The sequence below is a fragment of the Nesoenas mayeri genome (genome assembly GCF_963082525.1).
Source record: "Nesoenas mayeri genome assembly, chromosome: 7".
Classification (NCBI taxonomy): domain Eukaryota; kingdom Metazoa; phylum Chordata; class Aves; order Columbiformes; family Columbidae; genus Nesoenas; species Nesoenas mayeri.
The window spans coordinates 614,577-641,391 of NC_137551.1; the positions used below are offsets into that span (position 1 = coordinate 614,577).

At 51.5% G+C, this 26,815-nt stretch overlaps 1 protein-coding gene across 1 annotated transcript in view; it reads right to left on the reverse strand.

Annotated features, from left to right (window-relative positions):
* CDH23 (cadherin related 23) overlaps positions 1 to 26,815 on the reverse strand; it is a gene marked incomplete at its 5' end in the record, with an annotated part of 192,691 nt that overhangs the window by 116,368 nt on the left and 49,508 nt on the right. The window lies entirely within an intron of this gene.

Sequence of the window (26,815 nt, forward strand, 5' to 3'; positions counted from 1 at the left end):
TCTTTAAAATCCTCTTGCTGGTTGATTTTTTTGGGTCATAGAGGCTCAGGATATTCCCCAGCAGGAGGCTGACATCTTTTATTGCTCAAAAGCCGCGGCCCATCATCTAAACAATGGAGCAAAACACTTGTGTAAGCGGCGCTGGCCCGGGTTTGTGTTTGATGGTAAATACCAGGCGGAGGGCACGTCCCAGGGAGATGCCACTGGTGAGCCCTGCACAAGACACACCACGCTTCTGTGTTTTCAGCCTTTGACCCATTTATAGGGCTCTTCTGCATGTCTCTCGGCTGTTCTTCCTTAGCAAAGATTAATTGTGGTTGTGCTTAGGTCACTGACAGGCAGAAATATCAAACTCTATCTTTCTGCAGTCACATCCCAGCCTACAGGTGCTTGTGGCAAACAGGTGAGTTTTCCACACGAGCTACCAGATTTTGTCATTTTGAAAGCTTTTGACTCTCTCCAGCAGCCAGTAATGAAGCTTTACTCGCTACAGAAAAAAGAACTTGTGACAAAACTGTGTCATATCATTAAATCTTTGTTACGACGCCAGCAGATGTGAGACAAAAATAAACATGCAGACAGATGCCTCCCGCGGAGGAGGAGGAGGAGGAGGAGGACAAGCGGGAGTGGGACCCATTCCCAACCTGCACCTCACCCTTCATCCAACCCCTCAGCATCCCACCCTTCATCCGACACCTCAGCATCCCACCCTTCATCCGACGCCTCAGCATCCCACCCTTCATCCATCAGCTCAGCATCCCACCCTTCATCCGACGCCTCAGCATCCCACCCTTCATCCGACGCCTCAGCATCCCACCCTTCATCCATCAGCTCAGCATCCCACCCTTCATCCATCAGCTCAGCATCCCAACCTTCATCCGACACCTCAGCACCCCACCCTTCATCCGACGCCTCAGCACCCCCCCCTTCATCCGACGCCTCAGCATCCCACCCTTCATCCATCAGCTCAGCATCCCACCCTTCATCCGACGCCTCAGCATCCCACCCTTCATCCATCAGCTCAGCATCCCACCCTTCATCCATCAGCTCAGCATCCCACCCTTCATCCGACACCTCAGCACCCCACCCTTCATCTGACACCTCAGCATCCCACCCTTCATCCATCAGCTCAGCATCCCACCCTTCATCCGACGCCTCAGCACCCCACCCTTCATCCGACACCTCAGCATCCCATCCTTCATCCGACGCCTCAGCATCCCATCCTTCATCCGACGCCTCAGCACCCCACCCTTCATCCGACGCCTCAGCATCCCGTCCTTCATCCGACGCCTCAGCATCCCACCCTTCATCCAACACCTCAGCACCCAGGTACCCCCCAAACAGCTCCAGGAGTTAAGCTACCCAAAGAACGAGAAAGACCAAACCAAGAGTGGCAAGGTACAAGTGGAGACTGCCCTAGTGTACCCCCAACAGCAAGGATTGACTTAGATCAAAATAAGGAAGAAAAAACCCTAAAATCCCTGTCCAAACACAAAAGAACAATGCTGCGCAAGGAGGTGGCAAAGGGAAAACCAAGAACTCACCTCTCTTACACCAACACAGCACTAAGACAAAGCAATGTGCATCTTTGAGTGACCAGAAAGGAGTTTTGTTTCCATCCGAAAGCTCTCCTGGGTATGGACCAAGTGTGTCCCACCACAGCACATTCCTCTCCTGGCCTGGGCTGTCACCTCCCGTGCAATGGTTCAGCACGGGTGCCCGCAGGCGTGCGCTGTGTCACCCCTGGCACCGTGACAGCTGGGACACCAAAGCCTTATGCAACGTTCTCTGCTAAAGAGCAGCTAGCGCTGAAGAACAGGTTATCAGAAAATGGCCTTTTAAAAATATTGACACCATGCCTATGTTCTTAAATACCTTTTTATGATTTCTGCTGTAAAACGCATGAGTAAAACATTTTCTGACGGATGCTGCTCTGATGCAGGGCAGTAACACACGGCAGACGATGATCTGGAGAAGATGCAGCCTCCGGAGGCACGACGTGTCCTGCCAGGCACATTACACAGCGAACGCAGGGGGTGCTGGGCACAGCTCCCTAAAAACATCAAAGCACAATCCCCTCCGTCTCATCTGCCACCTGATGCTCCCTGAGGGCTGCAGGGCCAGCGCTGCTGGGCTCAGGTTGGTGCTGGAGAAGCACCGGGGACCGGAGCCGCGGCAGGACCGCACCCGCACAGTGAGAGCCGGAGATGGGCTGAGCAAGGAGCTCCCCAGGAAAAAGCTGCCCAATCTAGGCAATCTGCAGTGGGGACAATTGTCAAGGCATACACGAAGCTACGTGCACAAGCTCTTCTTTCACACGAGGCTAAAAAGAAAAGGCAGTTTGCAGAAAGCCCGTTCCAGCGGGCCCACAGTGCTCGCTGCCGGAGCGCACAGACCCCTCGGGCTGCCAGGCAGCTGCTCGCCCTGCTAACGGAGCAGATTTGCACGGCGTCTGCGAAAGCTTTCCACCATAGCAAACCCATTTCACGGGCCACGGGCCACCAACACCTTCAGCGTGCCTGGATCCATCAGTCTCGGCCAACCGGGCTGACACTGGGTGCCCTGTGGGCAAAGGGCTGAGCGGTTTTGACTCTTTCACAGCGGGGTCAGAGCTGGAGAGAATTAAGGGTGGAAGATGGAGCGGCTCTGGGAGTTAGTTTCTCAGATAGTCCCTTTCCTTAAATGCATCTGCCTTTCCAGCGTATAGATGAGCTTCGGTTGGGTGGTAGAAACGTTAATTTGGGTTTACTTGGGATGGTCCCTCCAAGCCCGCTCCCCATCTCCATGCAGAGAAGCTCCGTCTGACCTCCCAGGGCAAAGTCACCCAGCAGCACCCCAGCAGAAGCCGGGAGAGACGATTAGGATGCGGATGTGCGCTGTACCAATGCAAATAATGTGGAGAAACGGCAGGCAATCTGGCCGAACAGCTGTCTGAAGGTCGATGAGATGAGAGCAGGCGACGCAGCCGGACCGGGGGGCGCACGGCAATGGACGGGAGGGCTGGAACAGCAGGCAGCAAACCAAGCTGCCCACGGTGTCATCTTCACAGCAGCATCCAAACCATCTCGCCAGCTCTATTTCGGGTGCTGGTTTTTGCCACCCCCCCGCCCCAGCATCAAGGCAGGAGCTGACCGCTCCCATCAGGAGATGCTTCACTGCTTCGTGCTCCTGTTGTATCTCAGGTCAACCTATTACTCTTCACTAATTCCCCGTTGCTGCTCCTGGCGGCTCTTTTCCCTCTCCCTGCCTCTCGCACCGCACAGCGGGGCAGATAAAAGCAGCTTTGCGCTCTGCTAAAAGCCGGCTCAGACTCTGCTCGAGTCAAAGGCAGGAAGGGGGGTTTGATGCCTCTCACCCAAGGCAAAGAACCTCAGAGGTGCTGCATAACAGAGCTGACACCGAATCCGAGGCTGAAATCCTGGATCTCTTGTCCCCGGGCTGCCTGGCACAGATTTAAGTCACCTATTCCCATCCGGGTCTTATTTGCCGCATGAGAAAGCTGCAAAGACAGCTGGAACGAGCACCAGCCCCTCTTCCAGACTGCCCAGAGCAGAACCAGCCCAGGTTCTGCTTTCCCTCCCCAGCTCCATCTCAGCAGCAGCCAGACCGGGGCCCTTGCTCGTGTGCCAGCTCTAAACGTTCACATGGATACGTGCAGAATCCCAATTCTTGCATTCTTTATTACACTTTTAATTACATTTATTAATTGCATTACCGCTAGTCGGAGCCAAGCAATTTCCAATTTCACAGTTTGATTTTAAAACCTGATAATTTCCTTTTTTGAATTTATTTTTTCTTGCTTGAAATCCACCCCACCTTTCAATCAGCTCTCGTTAATATGTATCTCTTGTTGCTATCTCTATTAAGTGACCTCTCTCATTATCGAGTGACACTGGCGAACGGCCACCACAGAGCTATAATTCAATTGAGGCGCTTTTGAAAACACCATAAACACAGCTGGAATAGAGACATTATAGGAGCTGGAGACTGAATTAGCGGCTGGATAACAGCGTGTAATGCTGAGAGCCCTTATTCACAGCGGACGTGTCCCAGCTCAGCACACAGCGCTGAAGAACGGGACATCACGAGCAGCAGAGCCCCCGGGGAATGTGTCACTCTGACAGGACAACGGTGCTCAGCAGGGACAAACGGGACAGGATGCTCTGCCACCCCACAGAATGGACCAAGTTGCTGTGTTGTATTTCCAGCAGATAACTGGTAAGTCGCAGTCCCCCATGAGAATAAGGGCAAGCAATCCTAAGACTTGTCCAAGCTGCCTGCAGAATATTTCATCTCTTTCTCCATCCTGATTGGGTGGTCTATAACAGACTCCCACCAGGATATCCTCCTTGTTGAACTTCCCCTTGATTCTTACCTGTAAACACTCAACCTTATCATCACCCTCATCAAGCTCAAGACAAGCAAAATACTCCCTAGCATACAGGGCTACCCCACTTTGCCTCTTTCCTTGCTCATCCCTTCTTAAGAGTTTATAGCCATCCAATGCAGCACTCCAGTTGTGCTGCATTGAGATGCTCTGAGACCCCACAAAATTGAGCTACTTGCTTTTTCCAGCCCACAGTGGCGCCGCTTCCCACCAAAATAGCTCTGTCCTTGCCAGCATGGGGCTTGGATGGCACTTGCGGCACAGTGTCCCCAGAATCTTGGGACACGATGGCTCTGCCACCCCCACTCCTGCCATCCGTCACTTCTGCAGCACAGACTTGGGGACCAAGCTCAGGAGAGGCAAGAGAGAGCAGACGGGAGAGGCAGGTAAAGCTAGTAAGAAAATAAAGAAACTCAGAATATTGCTCTTATCTGTGACTTCCCAAGTGGCTCTGGCCACTGTTCCCTCCAGGCAGTGACACAATAAGTGGGACCTGTCACCCCTTTGCTTTCTGCCCGGGGAGTGACAGAGTGGCCGCGTGGCTCAAGCACACATCCAGAATGGAGCTCCGTTTGAAAAAGAAAGCAAGGGGAAGAAAAGCGCTCTCCAGCAGGGCTTGAATTTGCAGCTCCGGGGGCAAAAGGAGCTGCCTGCCCTACACCACAGCAAGCACAAGGGCTGCACCACAACCTCCACCCCAGCCAAGCCACCAGAGCCTGGGGATGGCTCCTCTCTTACCTCCCACCAGACCATGCCTTCATCTCGGCGCTCGCTCCCTCCTCATCCCCACCCAGTCCTGCTCAACCACCCTCCACACGTGTCAACAAGCGGCCAGGAGGGTGAAGCACCAAGAGAGCGCAGAGAAGAAAGCAAGTTCCACACCGGCTTTCAAGAAGCCGTCCTGCCCGTGCTGTTGCTGGCTATTTAAACAGCCAGCCAGCTTTGTCTGTCGAAGTTCATTTCCCTCGACAGCCCCTGTTTCGAGGTAATTTGAGCTGTTACACTGCGCCCTGCATTCACGTTTGCTGCCCCAGCTCTCAGGAGACCACGAGTGGCTTCTCACAGCTCTGCAAGAAGTGATGAAGAGAAGCAAAGCTAATGCCAGCGGGCAGGGGAACCTTCCCGGGAACCTTTCCAGCAACCAAAAAACCACTGATGGGCATTGCTACGAACACACGGCTACAGAGGCATAAAGTCGTGAGCACAGCAGCACAGTCCGAGCGTTCAGAAAAGCCCAGGTGGGGCTGATCATTATTCCATCTTCAGAAAAGAGACGGGGAGAGCTTTGGCAGGGACATAGCAGTCTACCTTTACATCTCCAGCTTCCCCCAGTGAGACATATCTCAGTCAGCAGCTCTGATAACTCCTGCCAAAGAGCATTAAAAGCGATGGCCAAGGTGCTCGCTGGACCGTTCCTGATGATTCTCAGCAGCTCTGCAAACACCGAGGAGCAGCAGTGGAGTGGGCAGAGCAACAGCCAACGTAGCATTTTGTCAATGGAAACAACCTCAGGTCTCTCAGCTACATCGCCTCCAGGCAAAATAATGAAACACACAGCATAGCTCTCGGCTAAATAGGGAATTAAAGGGAAGTAGCAGCATTAACACCTCCCACAAGACTCACAGACAAGAGATCCTGCTCTACTCTCTCTCTCATCTTTCTAGTAGACAACAACCTAGGTCAAGAAGGGCAGCAGAGCCAAAGTGACATGTGTCTTCTCTAAGCCATACGACTTGGCGCTCTGTGACATTGATTAACAGACAGAATAATTAAAAATCAACACGGTTAGCTAGTGCATAGCTCTCAAAATACAATTGGAAACAAGGAGTGTTATCAGGCAAGTGTATTTTAATGGATTCCTGCTGGGAACCTTGCAGGTCTTTGCCCATTATTTGACATTTTGACTAATCATCTGGAAGAACGGTAACACAGACGTTGGGAGGTGGGTAAGCAGCGCAGGGCACAGACCATTGACATCGAGCAGATTGCTGGCAACTGGTTTGAACCTATATATATGTATGTTTTTTAATGTGTAAATGCAGAGTCCTACATCTGAACCAAAATACACAGCTCTCCTGGGAACAGGAATCACCTGGTAAAACAGACTGTTCCCACTGCCCTGCAAGGGGACGAAGAACAGCGGGGTAAAACAACCACCGCTTCACTAACACGGCGCCTGCAGCCGAATCCTGTTGGAAAAGGTGCATTTCTCTCCCATTTCCATCCGTTATCCATCTCCAGCCTCCAAGGAGCAGGGCAGGGGGGGAGCAGGGGCTGCAGGGCAGCTCGTGCTGCCTTCCCGGGCTGCGCTCGGGTCAGTCCCGTTTTCAGAGACAGCAGATGGGAACCCAAGATGGTCTAACGAGACGTTTGAAAGTCAGAGGCAAGCGTGGGGAATGTGAAAAGCTGTCAGTCAGCGAGTCCCGGCTGCGATAGCGTGCTGGCGTCATTTTCCTGCTGGGAGAGGGTGTTTGAGTAACCTCCCCCTTCGCAAGGGCATGGGCTGCAGATGGCCCAGCGCCCCCTTGGCTGTATCGAGGCGTGGACCAGGTGGGTCCAGGTGGCCACAGTCGAGGTGTCCTCTCCTGCCTCTGCACTGCCAGGAGCAGCTTTTGTCCGAGGAAGCAAAGGCAGCCCTGACCTGAGAAGCCAGTGAGATTTTCCTCCCCTCACCATTAAAATTCCGTAGCAAAGTCAAACCAGCAGTGTGATTTACTGCTACCGGCCAACACACACTGTGGGGCGAGAGAAGAAATCCCTTTTCTGGTTTCTGCATCGGCGCGATACCATGAACTGGGCACATCCTATTTTTTTCATATCCCATTTTACTTGCAGTCGCCACTGACTTTGACTTTCTAAACCCAGGGAGAGATCAAGAAGGTGGGTTAAATTAACACACCAGCCTTGAAGCTGGGGATGAATGATGCCTGGAAGCAGCACCCCAACCGCCGGCAGCTGCCTGTGCCCAAGTGATGCAGGACGCTGTGGCCACATCCAGGTGGCAACAAGGGTTACTCTTAATGGTGACCTGTCCCCATTGATTCGTCTGGGTAATCCTTGCACCAAGAGGTGCAAACCGGCACCCCCCCGGCAGCCCTTCGGGTGACGCTCCGGCTTGCAAATGACTCCCATTAAGGCAGAGCGTTAATACAACGCGTTACAAATGAAACCCTAATGACAGGATCGCTTCTGCGTGATATTAATTGGGTGACACTTTCTTTTAATGGTACATTAATTAATGCGGGATATCAACGGAAGTCCACGACACCCGCATTAATACAAATGGATTCATTATCAGCGGTGTTATTACAAGAAATGACAAATAAATCTGTAACAGTGGGGCCCTTCAAATAATAGCCACGAATCATTAGGTATCGCATTCACTCATACAGCATACTGCAAACATATTCACGCAATCTGCGGATGCTTATATATTCCTGCTTCCCATGCCGGGCCAGCACCTGCTACTCCCCGGCTCTCGAGCCATCCCGAGGCCACCTCAGAGGAGGACTCAGTTGCCAGCCCAGTTGGCCAGAGAGACACTGGGACTTGCTTTTCACACCAACTCACCCCCAGGGCTGCTCGTTTTCTCCTTCTCTTACCCCACAGCACTCAATGAACATCTCAAGTCTTCCAAAGCCCTTCCGATCTAACCCATGTATTCCTGCAAGGAGAACCGCCTTTCTTGCCCCCATCTCTTGCACTACCCATGTCGGCCAGGCAGATGGAAACCTGCCCGCGTTACCACCTTATTTATTCATTTTACTGCCTGTTGATCCCCTGTTCTGGTAGAAAAGTGCAAAGCGCTTTTCCCAGCACAGAGCGGCTCAGTTCTGACCGCGGGTGGAGCAAGTCGTTTGTCCTCAAAAAAGCAGTGGGGGGAAAAAAGCCTTAAAAATCTCCCTTTGAAGTCTGGGATTCGTGGGTCCCAAAGATCCATCAAAAAGAAACTCGTGCGAGAGGCTCTGCGAACAGCCTGCGCGGGATCGCTCTCAGCGCCAGCAAAAGCAACGTCATATCTCTGTCTTCCCACAGATGGGTTTATCACTATGGGAGGGATCGATAGCAGTTCAGCTCGGGTCTCCTCATTGGGCTTGGCTCTCGCTAAACCAGCAAAGTCCAGCACCAATGGCCTCTGTCGAGCTGTGTCGTGACACGGCTCCCCTGGAGGGACTCAGCAATGTGTACAATGCTCTCCCATGACAGCTAGCACCCAGATTGCAGTCCCACCACCTCCGCAATGCTCGCAGGCAGAAAGAGCAGTTCTGGACCTGGGACAAAGGGACATGTGGGGAACGGTTTTAAGTATGTGAAGACTTCCTGGCTTGCCTTGAGCCTCGAGAGCAGGAAAACCCAGCAAAAGAGCTGCACATATAATATAATACATATAATACATAATATAGAGACATATAATAATACATATAATAGAGACAGGAAATCTAGTGACTCAAGGGAGGCAAAATGGGAAGATAAACCTCCGGTCTCTCAGCTCATGCAGCATCCCGGTGCAACAGCGCAAGGAACGGCGCATGTGCCACATGCTCCAGACCCCCCTCTGCCGACACGTATGCCAGGTTTAACAACACACGACACCACAGCTTTACCTGCTTTGACCTAAAATCCTTTCAATTTAGCACCAGGCGCTGCACCGACGTGCAGAGCAGCTTTGTCTCAGTGTCACGCTCGATGCCACCTGCCTGCACCCTGAGGACAGAACCCACCCTCTGCTGTGAGCAGAAGATGCTCGTCTTGCTTTGCCCACCACAGAGGTTTCTTTCACACCTTTTTATGACAGTAAAGGTTTTTTCCCACCTGGGAAGATCAGAGGCAAAGACCTCAGCCAGCAGCACTGGCAGGAGAAATTATGCAAGAGCTCTGATGTACATGGTAAATAAGCTGCTGGTCCCAAAGAGAAGGTGCCCAAGGATGGAGTATCAGGAGCAAACCTGCCTCAAAAGGAGAACGGAAGGGTCAAGTGGCACCACAGCAAGATTTGCAAAGGGAAAAAGCACCCTGAGTCAGACCAGACTCTGATGTTCAGCTCTGGAACAATAAAACAGCATCCTTCAAAGCCAAACACAGACCGAGGACTAATACTGAGACTATGTTGACCATGCAGACCCACACTGCAGTCATTTGTAAAGTGGAAAGGCAAAATGAGCACAAAAAAGACCAATCTAGTCATCAGCCTCTTGAGGACGGAGAGGCAAGTAATTCTTGCCTCTGGCTACAGGTGGGTGAAGCCATAAAGCATCGCACACCTGCTAACTTTACTGAGGCTGTTGTTTCTTGCCGTCAGATCAGAAGTTTCAGACCCTACACAGAGTAAAGGACAGACAGGTCTGCTCCAAGTGCTGCCCTCCGCAAGGCTGAGGGTTTCCATGCAGGCGATGGGGAAAAGGCAGCTCTGACCGTGTTTTCCCAAGGCGCTGCCTCCTTCGCTCACAGTTCTCCAGCTCGCCTCCTCGCAGGGGCACAATTCTGCTGCAGGAGCAGCCCGTGCGAGGGGCTGCGCTGCAGGAGCGACGCCGCCGAGCTCCCAGAGCAAGGGACGCAAACCTTCGGATGCTGCGTTTCTGTCCTGCTCAGCAACACACCCTCCAAGCTGTGATTGAAGCACAGAGGGCTCACTTGTGGCAATAAAGCTCCTTGAATCATTCAGCTTCTGGGTTGTTCTGTTCTGGCTTTGCTTTCCTTTAACCCAGGCTGGGACGCCGGTGCATCAGCGGGGGTGACTGTGTTTGTGTTGTGCCATTTCCCTGTCCGGCAGGGCTCCTAATACAAAGGATTTCCCAGAGGACTCGGCTCACCGGCTGCACTGACCGGCATAGCTGGGTGAATTACAGGAGCGATGTTTGGGAGTTCCCTTCATTCCCTCCAGGTCAAAACCCTTCAGCTCAGGGCAGCACCTACGCGGTGGGAAGCAGGCACAAATCTAGCTTAATCCCCCTGAACCTTGCCTCAGGAACGGGGTTAAGCCTGCGCTTTTCACATGGGTCACTTTCTGTTCTCTTCCTCCCTCAGCTTTGTCCCCGTTCACAGCTAAGAAAATGAATTATTTGCCCAGCTTTGTTTCTTTAGCATCACTGGCTTGTAGATTATCAACTTAAACACCCAACAATTACAAATAAATCGGGGGTCTTCTCCCCTTCTTTTGCCATCACCCACCTCCTTAGCATCACCACCCAAAGCTTATCGCTGGTGTCTGTCAGTCTTAGCTAAGCTCGAGTTTCTAAGCCCACCTAAGGCTCTCTCTCCACCTGCTCCAACCCCAGACAAGCCCCAAGAAAGCCAGGGCAAAACGCCCCAAAGCCAACGCATGTGCTCAGCACCCTAGACATGCCCAAGCTCCCCTTCATCTCAATGAGGCCCATCAGCACGGACATGGTTCAACCTCAACCTCCAGGTACGACCTTCAAGACCTTCGGACGATGCATTTTGGCAAAAAGCAGCATCCAGGTGGGAAGGGCAGCGTACCCTTCACAGCATGGTGCTGTTGCACCAGGAACGCTGCCAGCCAGCACAGACCCAGCTCATCGTACCCCTGCGCATACAGGCTGAAGACGGGGAGAAGCTAAACAACCCCTGCATCGGATGTACTTAGGGAATAACACTACCAGCCCTTGTTCACAAGGCTGGGCCATTAGAAACCCTACCACCAAAGCAGCGCAACACACCGATTCACACTCTGGCACCCGCTCTCCTCGTTCTAAATGAAGGCTGGAGGAGTTGGTTTTTAAGGTGTCCCCAAAACGAGCAGACATTCATGCCAAGTCGATATCTAGAGGAAGAGCACCCCATGGCTCTAAATACCCACTCCTAGCTTTGCACTGCTGAAGCAATCAAATCAGCCACTAAATCCCCACGGAACAACGCGACGAGGAGCGAGGGAGACCTGTCAAGCCTTGGCAAAGCCTGAGGCTGCAGTGAGGCAGCGGATGCACAGCGAGGTGTGGAGGGTATGGCAGGGACATCAGCGCAGGATACAGGCCAGGCTGGTCGCACCCTCCGTTAAATCACACAACAAACACTCTATTTCTAATGACAATTTGCAAAACCTCAGCTTATCGAGTGGGGCCACAAAAGCAATCATGTTGGACACGGCTTAGGTGCATCCTCGCATTAAAAATAACAAGCTTTTCCTTTTCTCTTATTCCCTAAACCTCTCGTCCCCTAGAGCAGCCCAAAACACCAGGAATTGCTGAGGCTTCTGGACAGGTTTACAAGACCACCCGGTCACGTCCCACCCAGAGCACTGAGCCTGAGGTACACCCATCCACACATTTTTCCCATTAAAACCTTGCTGGGTAGACCTACCAGTAGCAGAGGAAGGGCTGAGCCACGTGGCCACAAGCTCACTACCCCTTGCATGTTACTCTTTGTAGAAGCACAAGGCAGTTGCCATGTGAGACTCCGCTCCTTTTCTCCTTCTCCTCTTGGGAAGGACCAGGACCTTCCCAAGGGATGCTCGTTTAGCCTCCTCCCCTGCTTATCACACTATTTGCACTAACCGGGGTTTAAACCTTTGCCAGGGACTCTCTGCTTGCAGAGAAGCTTTGTGGATAAACTTTAATACAAGCAAGTAATTACAATACTGTAGCTCAGTAATGCTACATTAAACATCATCCTGAATCGTCGATACTCTTCAGCAGGAGCTCCACAGGGTATCCTTGGAGGCTTCTGCACTAATGGGGGAACAGCATGGACTTCGTATCCAGCCTTGAGAGCCCTCTCCTAAAGCCTCTTTGCCTCCTTTGCAGGCGCTTTCACCACCAGCAGCCCCGGGCTGCATTTGGTACCATTCAGCTTTCACACCTCCCCAGCTGGCAGGAAACCTCCGTCAGGTCTTGCAAAGCCGCCGAGTTCCACTTCAAACTGCTCCCCAACCTTGGTTTTGGGAGGGACGGCAGCAAAAGCAAATCACGCTCAACTCACGTGTGTAACAACACACGAATCAGCGGCACTGGAGTTCCCAGCTCCTCGCTCAGCACCACTGGTCTCCAACCGCCTCCTCTCACCTTGCAGCCTCTCACTTTTGGGACAGGGATGATGCTTCTTGCTGCACCATGGAGCTGCCCGAGCCCTCATAACTATGTCAAGGCAGATGATTTTTCTCTTTAATTCCTAATAGCTTTGCCAAAGGATCCAGCCTTTGCAATACAGCCCAAAGAACTGACCGAGTCGTGTTGGACGAGGGGTCAAAACAATCAACTGGCGACACCAACTGTGTCAAGCAGATTTTAGAAATACCTTGGGTGTTTTTAAAAATACCTGGTGTCTCATTACAGAAGCGCTTTGGATTGGGTCGTTGTTTTCCTTGCAAAGGAGCCCCAATCTCTGGACACCCCTGGGAACAACACATGAGCCAAGGCAATTGGGTTCTACAGCCTCACTATAGCATCTCCTGCAGGGTTATTAATAATGCGTCAGTAAAGGGCTTGGAAAACACCAGTATGGAAAGTGCATTCCAGTGAGGGATCTTTATATCAAAGATCAGGGAAGAGCTGGAAAAGGAGAATGTGAGAGAAAGGAGAAAGAAACAAGCCACATTTTGGCCCCTTCCTAGAAACACAGAGACAAATCCCTCCTTTCCTCTCAGCTCATCACGTCCATTCGAACAGCAGAGTTGATCCCTGCTCTGCCAGCATCCCTGCCAGGTCCAAGGAATTAGCACAGCTTAAATATTTGTCATTACTTGGGGCTGAGTGCGAAATAACCACCCAAACCGAACACAATACAACCCTGCGCAGCCTTATTTGCGGAATCCGTTCACTCTGAGATGCCGGCTGCGGCCGACGTCCATTTCCCAAGCGCAGACATCCCTTCGCAAAATTGGACCAAGCCTCGTCCTATCGGCCAGGGCTGCGGGGAAGGAGCAGAGGGGACCAGGCTCGTTTGCTAGGGCAGGGACAGCCCAGCCTTGCAGCGCCGCGACCCTCCCGCTACGCCTCCCTCCCCTTTTCTGCACTGATTGCAAGCGTTTGCCCTTCTCCTGATTACAGCTGATGGTCCTGGCCGGTCTGCGCCACTCCAGACCAGATCCTCTATTATGGATGTCCTGTGGGGTTTGGCTTTTGGGCTTTTTTAAAGGTTTGGGGAAAAAAAAAAAACAACAAAACCAAACAGTTTGGCTGGCTTTCTTCCCTTTGCTCGGGCTCTTTCCTGCCCTGTCTGGACGTGCTGATGGATTTCAGTGCTTGCCAGAATTCAGCAAAACCAGGCTGGCTTGGTAGTATTAACTTCTAACCCCTGTGCAAAAATAGCTGCAATAAAACATGGTGAATAATACAAGCTTCACCTAATGTAGCTTTGATTAAAGAGTGCTGCCCTCTTCATCACTCCTGGGCAGTAACTCTGAAGAGACGTCCTTCCCGAGGTCTGGAAAGCCTGCGGGGTCTGAACTCAGCAGGCACAGCGGCACATCCCGGGGCTGCTGCCCAGCCCCAAAGGGATGGTGGAGGGAGCCAACGCAGGAGAAAAGGCAACAAAAGTAGAAACCTGGGATTTTCCCCACCCTGGGGAGCAGAGGCAGTCAAAAAGCAGCTCAACAGGGCAGCCCACAGCTTTAAAATCATAGAAAATGTGGGTTGGAAGGGACCTGAAAGTTCATCTAGTTGCAAGCCCCCTGCCATGGGGAGTGACGGCTCCCGCTAGAGCAAGCTGCCCAAAGCCCCATCCAACCTGCACTGAACACTTGCATCCTCAGCCTCTCTGGGCAGCCTGTGCCAGGGCCTCACCACCCTCGTGGGGAGGAATTTCTCCCTTATACGTGCAGATATCCCGGCGGTTTTTGCCTCACTTGCTCTTTGTTGGGATGCACCGCCTGGCCGCAGGACCAGAGCAGCAAGCTCCATGGCACAGAAGCAGCAGCATTTCCCTCAGATGCAAAAAAATCTCCGTGTATTTAATTATTCTTCGCTTCACCCCTGGTGCCGGCAGACTGTGGCAGGAGCTGTTTTGTTACAGCATGCAGGAGGAGGCAGAGAAGGTTTTAATTTCACGCCTTGCACCAGGCAGCGCAGGTTTGGACACTGTTGCTATCTGACTCGCGGCCCCATCTCCGGCGCAGCGCTCCTCGGGCAGCCGTGGCCACTTGCCTTGTTAATTTATTCTCTGCTAGGATGGGGATTCTCTTCAAGCGAGAGCCCTCGCCGGCCAGCCATGCCGCTTTAATAACAAAACGCCTTCGAGTCTGGAGGCGCCACTTGGTGCCAGGTTCATACAGCACCGAGGGGGCTGCAGCTCCTGTGCCGCAGCAGACGGGGCTGAAGGAAAACGCCCTGGTCTAAATCACTTTTTCCTTCAACTTTAGGCCACCTGGAACAAAAATAAATCACCAGGGATGAAACCCAATTTTCAAATCTCTCCCATCTCCAGGTGCCTGAACCATAACCCCGAATCGAAGGATTTGGAAAGCAAGAGGGAGCTCACAGTGGCTGCACCTGTAGCTTCACCACCATCAAAAGTACCCAAAAACCATGAAATTCCTGCTGAAGGGCCTGAGGCTGAACCTTCCTTGGTCCTTTTTTGGTTTTTGCCTACAACAGTGTCCAAGTCTTTGGGAAAACTTGCTGGGATACAAAAGGCCTCTGAAACATGTTTGCAGGTGTTTGCTCTCCCTGGTGACCCTTGGGATCCAGGAACATCAGCATGAATCTCTGTTCTCATTTTTTAAAGGGCATTTTCCAGCCTTTTGCCTTGTAATTCAGATTGGAAAAGTAACCAGATCATAAAGACTAAAAGATGCCTGTCCTTTTTGCCTGCGATGCTGCTGGTCCATGAGCACCCAGTCTCGGGGCACCCCTGCACAGCCCCCCATCCCTGTTGACTGGCACGTCCTGCAGAGCCATGGTCGGACACCTCCGATGCTTGGCAAACCCCGTCCCCACACGGCACGGCAGCACCTCACCCAGCCGCCTACGTGATCTCTCAGGTTGCCCAAAGACGAGTCCCCGTCTCAAGTGACAAGCACCAGAGTGACCTCCGTGCACACGAGACACCAGCTTAACAGCACAAGAGACAGCAAGCAAGCAACCCAAAACTCGTACCAACCGATTCCAAATGCTTTTGTCGGGGGAGAGACGTCTTCTAAGCGTTCTGCTTTGCTTTCTCCATTAGCACCAGGCTGCAACCATGCACAAACCCAAGGTCTCGAGATCGACAGTGTGGGGAAGCTTTTGCCCAAAATCCTCTCAGCTGGTCACAGCAGCTGATTTTGGTCTGCGTCATGATGCACCTTGGGCTTTTATCCACCCAAAGCACAGCTTGCTTAGACACCTGTGCCTGGCCAGACCTGGTCTGGTACCTCTCTATGGCTCGTCACACATGGTCACGGGTGCTCATTCCGCAGCAGCAGATCTAGGACGACCTGAGAAAAGGCTGAGCCCAACTCTCCAGGGTGGTCATTTGCCCAGCAGCAAGGCCAAGAATTTACCGCATTTTCAGTATGAGCAAGAAGCAAAGAATCAAGTCACATTTGCACAGCCCTCTCGCATCGGATAAGCGCTTCCCGTTAGCAGAATAACCGCAACAGACTGCAGGACTTTGAGACGGCGACCCTGAGATGATCACACCCCGGGGGAAACTCCCCCCAAAGTTTTGGTGTGTAAAACTTCTTCCCAAAACCTCGACCCTTCTCCTTCTTCCAGGGTGGTTTATCAATACAGAGTTTAGATCTCTAGCAAAGGACCGGGGATGAAAGAATTCAAGAGAAGGTAATTGCCGCCTGAAAAATGACAACGCAGCGATTTACAGAGACAAAAACGGACGGCGGAATACCAAGAGGCAGCCAACAGCGGAGAATCGATACCTCCCCAGAGGTGGGATTATTAGGGAGAGAAAGGGGCTTGAAAGATCCATAAATGCCTGATGACTGACTATTTCCAAACCATCATCTGCTGAATAAGAATTGCCTTCAGAAGGATGCCGGACCCTTTCCGAGGGCACGTGTTTGGCCGGGGGCGCTGGCACAGCTCTGCCAGGAGGTGAAATGGAGCTGCTCCATCACCCCCGCCAAGCCCCTCCAGCAAAGGCTCGAGACCCCGCTGCAAGGGGAGCGGCTGCTCTTTCGGGGTTGCTCTCGGGGTGGAAGGCGGCAGGTGACATCCTGACAGGGATTCTGCTCTGTGCGCTGGCATTTTTATCAAAAATGCATCAAAAAGAGGCAGCAGGAGAAAAAGAAGGTTTACAAGTCTTTGGGGGTTTTTGCCAGCATACCCAAAGCATTCCCACAGTCCTTAACAAATGAGATTTGTCAATTTCCCTTATTTCCTATAAAAGACAGTCACGTTCCATCAGCATCTTCTAAACAGTTATTCCCCGCCTTTGCTGAACCCCTCCATGCTGTAGCCACGCACACAGAGCTTTTCACATCCCCAGAAAATGAGTCTATCTGCTTCACACCCCTCCCTAAAGCCACAGAAAGCTGCTAGGATCCCCTCCAGCACTCCCAAGTGATGATTCCTTCTGTTTTCAGCCCAAATAGCGCCTGTTACCCATACAAGACATCCTCCTCCTGTTCTTCGGGGACGGCCGAGCATCCTAGCAGCTAAGACGGCAACACAGGACAAGACTGTCACCTTGCTTTCCCTGATGTGGCAAGGCTACACCTCCAGAAGCATCCTTAGGATGGGTCTCTCTAAAAACACAAGTTCACGTATGTCCAGCCAAACATCTGGGCTCCGAATATGAAGGGAGCTCGTTTTCACTAAGGATGCCTCCTCTGGGCGTTTCAGCTCCCATTGAGCACGGGTTTCATGCATCCAAGCAGCTCTCTGCCAAAAGCAAGCTGCTAAAAACCAACCAACCAACGCAGGATGAATGCTGCTCTCAGTGGCTTGGGGAACACTCGTGTTTGATTCAGTGCTAAATATGCTCAAAATACAGAAGTTTCCCCTGGATTACAGCAGCCAGGAGCCCCAGGAGCTGTGTTTTCTTGAGGGACAACCAATTGCTCATAGCATAACTGGGTAGGAAAAAGGAGTGAAAGCCAGAACATCAAGTCTTCTTTTTGACAATCACCTGTTTTTTTCACAGGTGAAAATATAAATGTGCATTTTTCTTTTAGGAGAGAAGAGAAGGGAGGTCGCAGTGTGGGCAAGAAGGGACTTAGGAGGACCCTAAAAAGAGCCATTTTTGAAATGTCAGCAGGTAAGTTTGTCCAGGGACAGCTCGGATGCATCATTTCTCTTTGAAAGGATGGTAGAAAGAGCAGTCATCCCTCTGGTTTTGCATCATTTAGCTCATCAGCCTGGACAGGAGCTATGCAGCGGGGAAAGAGCAATGCACGAGACATCGCCCTCTGAAACCTTCTTCCCGCACTTTCTTCTATTACTATTTATTTTTCAGTTAAATGTACACAGGTGGAACAAAAAATGAGCTGCCGTTTCTTTCAAATCGGAGGAGCTATTTCCTAGGATAAAGGGAAGGAGAGTCAAAAACTACTTATGAACCCTCTTGGACAGGAATAGAGATGCAACTGCACGTGCAGCCTCCAACTCCGAGCAGCTTTGGCACAGCTGGCTCAGCACCATTGGTGCACAAACAGCCCTTGAGCTCCTCTAGGATCTGGGAGGATGGCGAAGCCCAGGGATGAAGGACAGTGGGAGATGAGAAAGGGGGGCAAGCAGCAGAAAACATCTCCACCTTCTCTCCTGGTACCCCACGTTGGCCAAGCCAAACCTTCTGCACTGCTAAGCCTCGGTGCTTCCAGCATCTTGTATTCCCTTCTTCCAGCAACCCTTCTTCACATTTTCTAGACAAATTACTGTTCCTTGCAGCATAAAGCAACGTGACTTCCAAAATAACCAGGCCAAAGAATAGAAGGGCAACTCAACCCTTCCATTTTTGAGTTTCGGAAGAGGCAGGGGATTTTAACTTTACACACATACAGGAACTACACAATATCTGGAGAGGGTCAACAGACTAAAACAGAACAGCAACTGGCGCTAAAAATAGGGAAAGTTCAAGTGGGAACAGAAGAAAACCAAACTTTAAGTAGGTATTTTGTACCAATCCAGACCTTCACGGCTTCTGGCGCTCTGCTGCTCCCACTGCAAGTGGACACGGCGCTCTCCCCAGCACAGCAGCTACATAGAGAGACTTGGTGCGGTGGCCACAGCTGGAGGAATCGTGTTTGGTAGGATCTGCCTATGCCCTCAGCATGTCCAGTTTGCAGACCTGATGTTGCGTAGAAGAGCAGCTCACGTCATTGTATTCAAAATGATAATTGTGAGAACAAAGCAAACAGGTTTATGTTGGCCCCACTGTGGTTTTGAAAGCACATAAATCAACTAAAGGTGCCATCAAATTAAAAGAAAACAGTGAAAGGGGCTGGTAAGAAAGCACAACAGCCCAAATAAAGCACCAGATATTGGATGTTCCTGAGACCTTCTCCCTCTCCCAAGGCCAGGATGACAGACAGTGAACAAATGCTCAACAGCGACAGATGTGGGCTATTTTGGGCCAAAAAGAACAAATGCCAGAGCCGCGATGGCGTAACGGTATCAACCGAAGAACTGCAGTGACGTTGGACTGGACAGGCTGTGCCAGAGGCAGAACTTTGTCATCCACCATGATATCAGCCCCTGGCACCGGCAGCACACTGCCCAACAGCACCCCGGCCCTCTGCCCACCTCCGCCTTGTCCTCCCAGCACCCCAAAATGAAGGCGACACAGACCAGCCACCTCATGTGGTCACAGCTGGAGCAACTTCACAGCAGGAAGACTGATGTGAAGTCATAGAAATGTGGGATCGTTTCGGTTAGAAAAGACCTTTAAAAGGATTTTTGTGCAATGAGGGTGGTGAGAGCCTGGCCCAGGTTCCCAGAGAGGTGGGGGATGAACCATCCCTGGGACATCCCAGGCCAGGCTGGACGGGGCTCTGAGCAACCTGATCGAGGAGGCTGAGGGGAGACCTTCTCGCTGTCTACAACACCCTGAGGGAGGTTGCAGCATGGAGGGTGTTGGGCTCTTCTCTCACGTAGCAAATGACAGGACAAGAAGAAATGGCCTCAAGTTGTGCCAGAGCGGGGTTTAGATTGGATATTAGGAAAAAATTCTTCCCAGAAAGGGCTGTGGGGCATTGGAACAGGCTGCCCAGGGCAGTGCTGGAGTCACTAGCCCTGGAGGGGTTGAAAAGGTGTTTAGACAAGGTTCTTAGGGACAGGGTTTAGTACTAGAGTTGGTTAGGTTATGACTGGACTCTATGATCCTCAGAGTCTCTTCCAACTGAGATGATTCTGTGATTCTAAGATGTCCCTGCTCACGGCAGGGGTTGGACTAGATGAGCTTCGAAGGTCCCTTCCAACGCAAACCATTCTGTGATTGAGTCCAACTGTAAACCTAACACTGCCAAGCCCACCATGAAACCATGTCCCTAAGTGCCACAGTCAAGTAGCAAATGGATTTAAAAAGGGAGATATAACAACAATAAATGCTAAAGAGTTGCTAAAGATAAGCACACCCACAGAAGCGAAACACTGAAGTCAAAGGAAAATTCACCTGGATGAGGATAACACAGAAACAAACATTCAGGCTGCAGCCCAAAGTGCACACACAGTCATAAATAAGAAGAGAGAGGGTTGTTGATATCTTGATGTAGTTCTTGCCCTCTACATACTCAGCATACGCTTGGTTCAAGACTTAACCAGGGAATTGAAACAAAAGCAGTTGGTCAAAGTCACATTAAGGAGAAGGATTTGATGCCTGCTAATTATCGGTTGTAGCCAGCCCGAGAGGTGCGAGCAGAAACGCCGACCGTTGCAGGACTTGGCCCAACCAGTGCCATATGTAACCCAAGCACAGACCTGCTCCCGCACCCTGACAAAGTCCAGCTGCTCCAGCAGCAAAACCCCATTAAAATGCAACAAGCAAAATAATGTTTCAAGAACACATCTACTTCAAAACAGCTGCACCCGGCGAACATTATGTGGCCTAAGACTCAAATGCTCTTCTTCTTGCCATCAGTCAGGCTCGGTGAAGGATTTGCTGTGTGGGGTTTGTTTTGTTTATTACTTCTAATGACTTTCTCATTATCATTTCGCTGTGAAACATAAACGATGGTTATGGGAGGAATCATATTATTTGGATGACTTTATTAAATTAGAGAGCAAATCTGTGTATATTTCTGGCTCAGGATAAATGTTTGAACTTTGAGAGGCCAAAATTCATTTTCAGACAAAGCCGTTTCCAGCAGCTCTGGAATCAGTGCTTATATTTGCCCTCAGCTGCAAGCGAGATGTATGGGGGTATTTCTCAATTTAATCTCTCCTAGCTGTTTAACCAAATCACCAAACCAAAACCCCGCTTCTAGTTCCACTTACGAGAAATGGGAGCAACATAATGGAGAAATAAAGGCAAAATAGCACTGACAGAAAAGAAAAATAATCCTATCTCCATGCCCCCATTCCTACAGCCCTCACACAGCAATAGGTGCGGCTCACGCGTTTTCTGCAAGTGAAACCACTGTCTTCACACCTTCACAACAAGAGCTGAAAAAAGCGCTTATTTCTACAGATAGCTGATCACACCGGTACCGCTCCCCAGAAATAGCAACGGCAGCGGCAGACACGCACAGCGCTAACCACAGCGGTGCAGGTTACCTGCAGAACACCTCAAACAGACAGGTCTGGCACCTCGTTCTGCACCGAGGTTCCCGCAGGAACAGCTGTTGGTGACAGCGGAGGAAAAGCGAGTGTAAAACACACACAGGACGAGAATCTTGTTGCTAGATCAGGTTGCGGTTTCCTCTTCTTTTCCACCCACCCATCCCTCCCTTCCCATTGGGGACCAGGAACCAAGTATGTATTTCCAGGCATCGAATCATAGGGCCCTTTTAAAGGCAACACCTGACACTGGAATCAACCTGTTAAAAAGAATAAATTCCTCCCAAGCACACCCAAAGGGAAAAAGCAATAGAAAATCGTACCTGATAAAACAGCTGTTAAATGAAAGCACTTTTGACATGCCAACCCAAAATATACAGCCCCAAACGAGCAAGCATTGTGAGAGAAATCCTTGCTGGGAAAAAGACAGCGAGGAAGAGGAGCGGGGAACATTCGGTGTCCTCCATGCCCCACCGTGGCAGCGAACAGCGTATTATCTACACGGAGCAGGCTTGGGGCACCAGGACCCCAAAGGCAGACTCAGTCATCCTTGTGGGTCCCTTCCAACTCAGGACATTCTGTGATCTGGTGGGAGCACAGGTGACCAGGATGAGAAGAGACACAGGGCAGGAGAACACCGAGCTGGAAGCAGGCAAGATGTATGTTGTTAACTGGGGGGGGGAAGGACAGTTTTCAAGCAGGGGCAGTAAATGACATTGGCCATAGCTGTACTTACAGCTGCTGGAGGAGAGAAAGCAGGATTTGGTCCTACCTGTCCACTGCAAAATACATCTTGCCATCTTTCCTCTACCTCCACGAGCTGGAAACAGGTAGAAACGCTGCCCAGGGCAACCCGGCCGGTTCCGGCTGTGCCTCACGCCCTCCACCCCGATGCCACGGGGCCGGTGGGCAGCAGGAGCCGTGCCACTGCCCCCACAGCCGGGCACGCTCACCCCTGTGCAAGGGGACAGCCGACGAAGAAGATGTCCAGGGAAACCGAGGCAAGCAAACCCCAAACACTTTTCGATCCCTGTATCATATATCAGAGCTGCAGGAACATGAAGACTCTTGATCTGCGTGATGCAGCTTCCTTCAGAGACACTCTGGTTCACCCTGGAGCACACAGAAGCAATGGCAGAACCACCGGCTCCTCTGCTCTGAGTGCCCTGGGCTGCAGCCCTGCCCGTGTTCTCCCGTGCGCACACAGCAGCCGTGCAGGAAGGGGCTGACACAGGGCTGACCGAGCTTCTCCTGCCAGCTTGCCTTTAAGCTCAGTTTAAAGCAGGATCCATTCAACTACAAGTGTCAGATACGCTAAGGGGGTGGCAAATTGCTGCTATTTCATCTGGTTAGATTCCACCTGATCTGACCACACTCCCTTTTCTGCAGGACTCTGAGTCAGTCCCAAGGGTTTGGAGGGAACTGTCATCTTCTGTTGTGTTGTTTTATCTGGGTTATTTTAGATCTTGGTGCTCAGCTGTAACAGACCTCACGCAGGTGGTGAAATGCATGGCCACAGAAGCAAGTTGCCCGTGGCTATCAAAGCTGTGGCTATCGCTTCACCTAATGCCAAGCCTGTTGTCCTACAGGGACCAGGAGAACCTGGGCACTTCTCTCCCAGGGACTACTCTCTGGCCACGACACCCAGGCAGGACCCAGCTCCCCTGCTACTAAGTCCTCTCAGCAAATCTATCATGCAAACAAATGCAGGAACAGCTGGATCTGCAATGAACTAAAGACTTGTAACATCCACAAAAGAACCACTTTGTTAATTCAAGTCTCCTTCTCTCAGATCTTCCGGGAGCTGCAGGCTGCCACACCGTGTGTCACCACTTGCTCTCCAAGGACCACTGAAGTGCTAAAAAGCCCCCAGACCCTCCAGTGCATGCTGCTTCTCCTGCCCTGCAAGCCAGCACTTTTGGTACTCGCAGGCAGATTTCTTTCAATTAATGGCACTGTTCTGCCATGCAGCTCCCCTCCTTCCTCCTCTACTCTATTCCTCCTCCTCCTCGCTCCCTACCAGGGTGTCTGCTGGCACAGGCCAACAGCAGCCTGGGTTTCTGGTGGCCACCAGCCCCACCAAAGCCGTGACCCCACCTGGGACCCAAGGAGCAGCAACATCACAGCAGCATGGCACACAAAGGGCTGGGAGCTCATGGCAAGAAACCTCTCCTAATGAACATCCCTTGCTAATTAGCAATGAGACCCACCCATCTGGAGCAAAGAGTAATTACCCCTCCTTCAAGTGAAAGAACTTCTCTGGGAAGCTGAACAGTTGCAGATAGACATCTTCCATAAAGCATCTCTGCTCATTATCTGTACAAATAATTAGCCCAAGGCAGGCCAGAAAGGCTACAAACTACACTGTTTTTCCCCAGGTGTGGTAAGGAAAGAGTGCTGTAGGGGGGAGGAAGATAAAGGTGCAAGTCCTCCCCACAGCTATAGGGCAGATAGACCCAAACCAGAGGAGACCTCTCTGCATCAAAGCTGAAGATCTTCAGCCCACAACCTGGCGTCCCTTGTCTTCCTGTGGTGTTTAATCTGCAGGGGGAGAGGGAAACCTCCGCAGTCCTGAGCTTGTATGGAAACACCGGTTGTGACAATTTCTTACCTTCCCCTCAAATGCTTTAAGACAACTCTTGAGCTGAGACTGGAGCGGTGGGGGTAACAATCCCATCAACTCTGACAACCCCTTTGTATTCTGTACATGTCCAGTCACCTCCTATTACCAAACCCACAGACTGGCAGGTGTTCCAGCTGCTCAAAGGAAGCAAAGGACTTGGCCAGGAGCACACAAGTTGAGGTGTGGTGTCTGAAAGCAGCTTCCCAATGCCCATCCAGAGGAGCTTGTGCTGAATACAAGGTTTAGAGGCAGGAGATGGCAATGAGCAACGCCACGTTTCACATGCCACCTGCTCAACATGCCGGGGAATGGAGTTACAAGACGGAACACGTTGATGAAGAACCGATGTGACACTCTCCTAGCAAACTCCCGTGTCCGGGAATGATGTCCTACTTCTTACAACAAAAGGACAGAAATCCTATAAACACATTTACCCTTTGAAAAAAACATCTCTTGACACCAAATCAATGGAAATAACCTGCACCCTTTTCCCACAAGAAGCTGGGAAAGCACTTGCTTCAAGCACAGGAGGGTTCCACGTCCCATTCCCCCTTCCCTGGCCATCCTGTTTCCCAGAAGCTAAAGCACCCCAGAGAGTCCAAACGCTCACCAAAAGGCTCTAATGGATGGGTGGGAAATAAAGAGACACGACCAACTTTTGCCAACCGTATTTTTCTGAACACCTAGAAAAGGAGAACGCAAAGAGCCAAACCTCCTTGGGATGCAGAGCCTTTCAGTTAAATGTATCATGAAAAAGAAAACTTCTGTCACTGCTTAAAAAGGTTTTTGACAGGTCTTCATTTGTAACCCACAAACACAGGCAGTTTCTCATGCTTCATGGACTCCAATATCACCTCATAGCAGACCTGAGCCCAACTCTCCATAGAAAAGCCAGAGAAGCAACCACATTAAAATAGCTCTGTTCACTGCCTTTGGGCACACCAGAAATCTTTCATTTCAGGATCTACACTTAAGTGCCTGGGAGCACAACCTGAATAGATAGAAACTGCTGCTCAAAATCATTTCAATAGCTTTGGGTGGACCAGTTGCAGTTAAGTCAAGCCTAACAAACACGGTGTTATTACACAAGACAGAAGGAAATTGTGCTTTGCCTTATTTACACTACTGTCAAGTTTCAGAAACCCCTTTTGTGACTTAGGTGATGAGAGACCCTTGGCCATAGCCCAACAGTTTGGACCTGCATGGTCACCTGGGGTCCCCCACTTCCCTGGGACAAGGGGTACAAGGAGCAAAGGGAAGAGTCACCCACCAAGGTCAGGAATAGAGGAGAGAAGTGAGGACCCACCCCAGACCCAGGACATCAAACACAGCAGCTGGGACAACCTCCTCCAGCCTTGCTCTACAAGGTTCTTGTCCGGGGAGGTAAACCATGCAGCCCAGGTGAGAAGCATTTGCAGGCAGCTTCTCAACGTGTGGGCATGGCAGACCGTCTCAAAAGCACAATCTGACACAAACGTTCTCTAGGAGAACAGGGAGATGAATGGAAATGAAGAGGAGGTCACCTGCCAGGTGATGGAGAAGCTAAAGGACCAATGTCACCACAACAGCCCAGAAGATACAGACAATATGCCCACTGACCACAGCCTCTGGTCTTAATTTGGAACCTCAGCAGCAGCTACAAAAGCAGTGACCAAGCAGCAGTCCCTGGTACGGGCTCCACAGCTCACACCATTCGTCCTCGCTCATGCATTTAGAAGTTTAGTCAGCATGACTTATGTGCCCACAGAGTCTCCTTAAAAAAATATTTACAAACCCAGCCAAGCCTGGAAATCCATATTTCGTCTGCACGACACAAGCAGAGCATTTTTACCTCTTAATTTTGTGTTAATTCTCATTCCTCTCTTGCTTTCTGCAGAGTCCCCAAGATTTTGTGTCAGCTACTCACTCATCCCTCCTCCTGAAAGCTGGACGAGCAGCTCCAAAGCCCAGCTTTGTCACTAGCCAGAGGAATCCTCTAGAAAGAAAACCTGCAGGACAGAGATAAGAAGCATCTCCTCCGCTCATCGGAATTCAGGGAAAAGACCAAAACAAATATTAACGAGAGGCACTTAACGGCGCCTGTTTGGCAATCAATAACGCACGACAAGGAACGCAGTCGGGCCGCACGCTTCACACCCTCGTCATGCTGGAGGTGCAAAATGGAGGGGTCTGCTGCTAACCCCTTCCTTGAGGTCACATCAGCACCTCTCCCAGTCCCCATTCCCTTTCACAAGCTCCCTCCATCAGAGCGGCGAGGGACCGCAGCCGTGACTAACATCTCACAGGTGCGTTTAATAATGATGTTCACCCTAACTAGCCCTTTTTAATTAATCAGTCCTTCCAGTTATTCAAAAATATCACCTATTTGGCCATGCCAGTGGGTGCTCCGGAGCGTTTCTCCATGCACAGGTGGCGTTTGCACAATACGTGACATGGGGAGGGACACAGAGGTGCTTGGTGGGGCTCTGCTCTCATGTCCTGCACAGGGCAGGGATGGAGTGGGAGGATACGACCACAGATGGATGCAGGGAGAAGCCATCTGAGACACAGGAACCCATTCAGGGAGCAGACCGATGCCTGCAAGAACAGAGATTGTGGCCCAGGAACCTATTTACCTTTCTGTGTGTGTTTCACACCAAAACCTTCATCCATCACCAGTCCTGCTTCTCCTCCACGTCACCCCTACTGGGACCATCCCCACTTTCCCCCATGAGCAGCAGGCACAGGAGGGTGGCTGAGGGGACCCAGCCAAGGGGGTCTCCCTACTGGGACCATCCCCACTTCCCCCCATGAGCAGCAGGCACAGGAGCGTGGCTGAGGGGACCCAGCCAAGGGGGGGCTCCTCCCACCTCCCGCTGCCCCAGCAGCATTCCCAGGCTGGCGTTGGGGGCGCTTCAGCAGGTCTGGCGGCGCCGGCTGCGGGGAGAGAATGGCTTTCAGCTCAATTACCCTTCGCATTCCGATTCCATAACGCTCCGATGAGGCTTTTTAACCAAAAACACCCCCCTCCCAAAAAGAAGCGCGCCTGCCGCAGCCTGGCCTCAAGCGCGAACGTGCAGAAGGGACGCGACCCACCGCCAGCGCAAGGCTTGGCTGTCCTGCTCCTGCCACCCACCTCTCCTGAAGGTCTCCTCCAGACCGCCTTCTCCTCCCCTTGCCGGGCACCCTTAGGCTGCAAACTGGGCTCCTTCTTACTCTTTT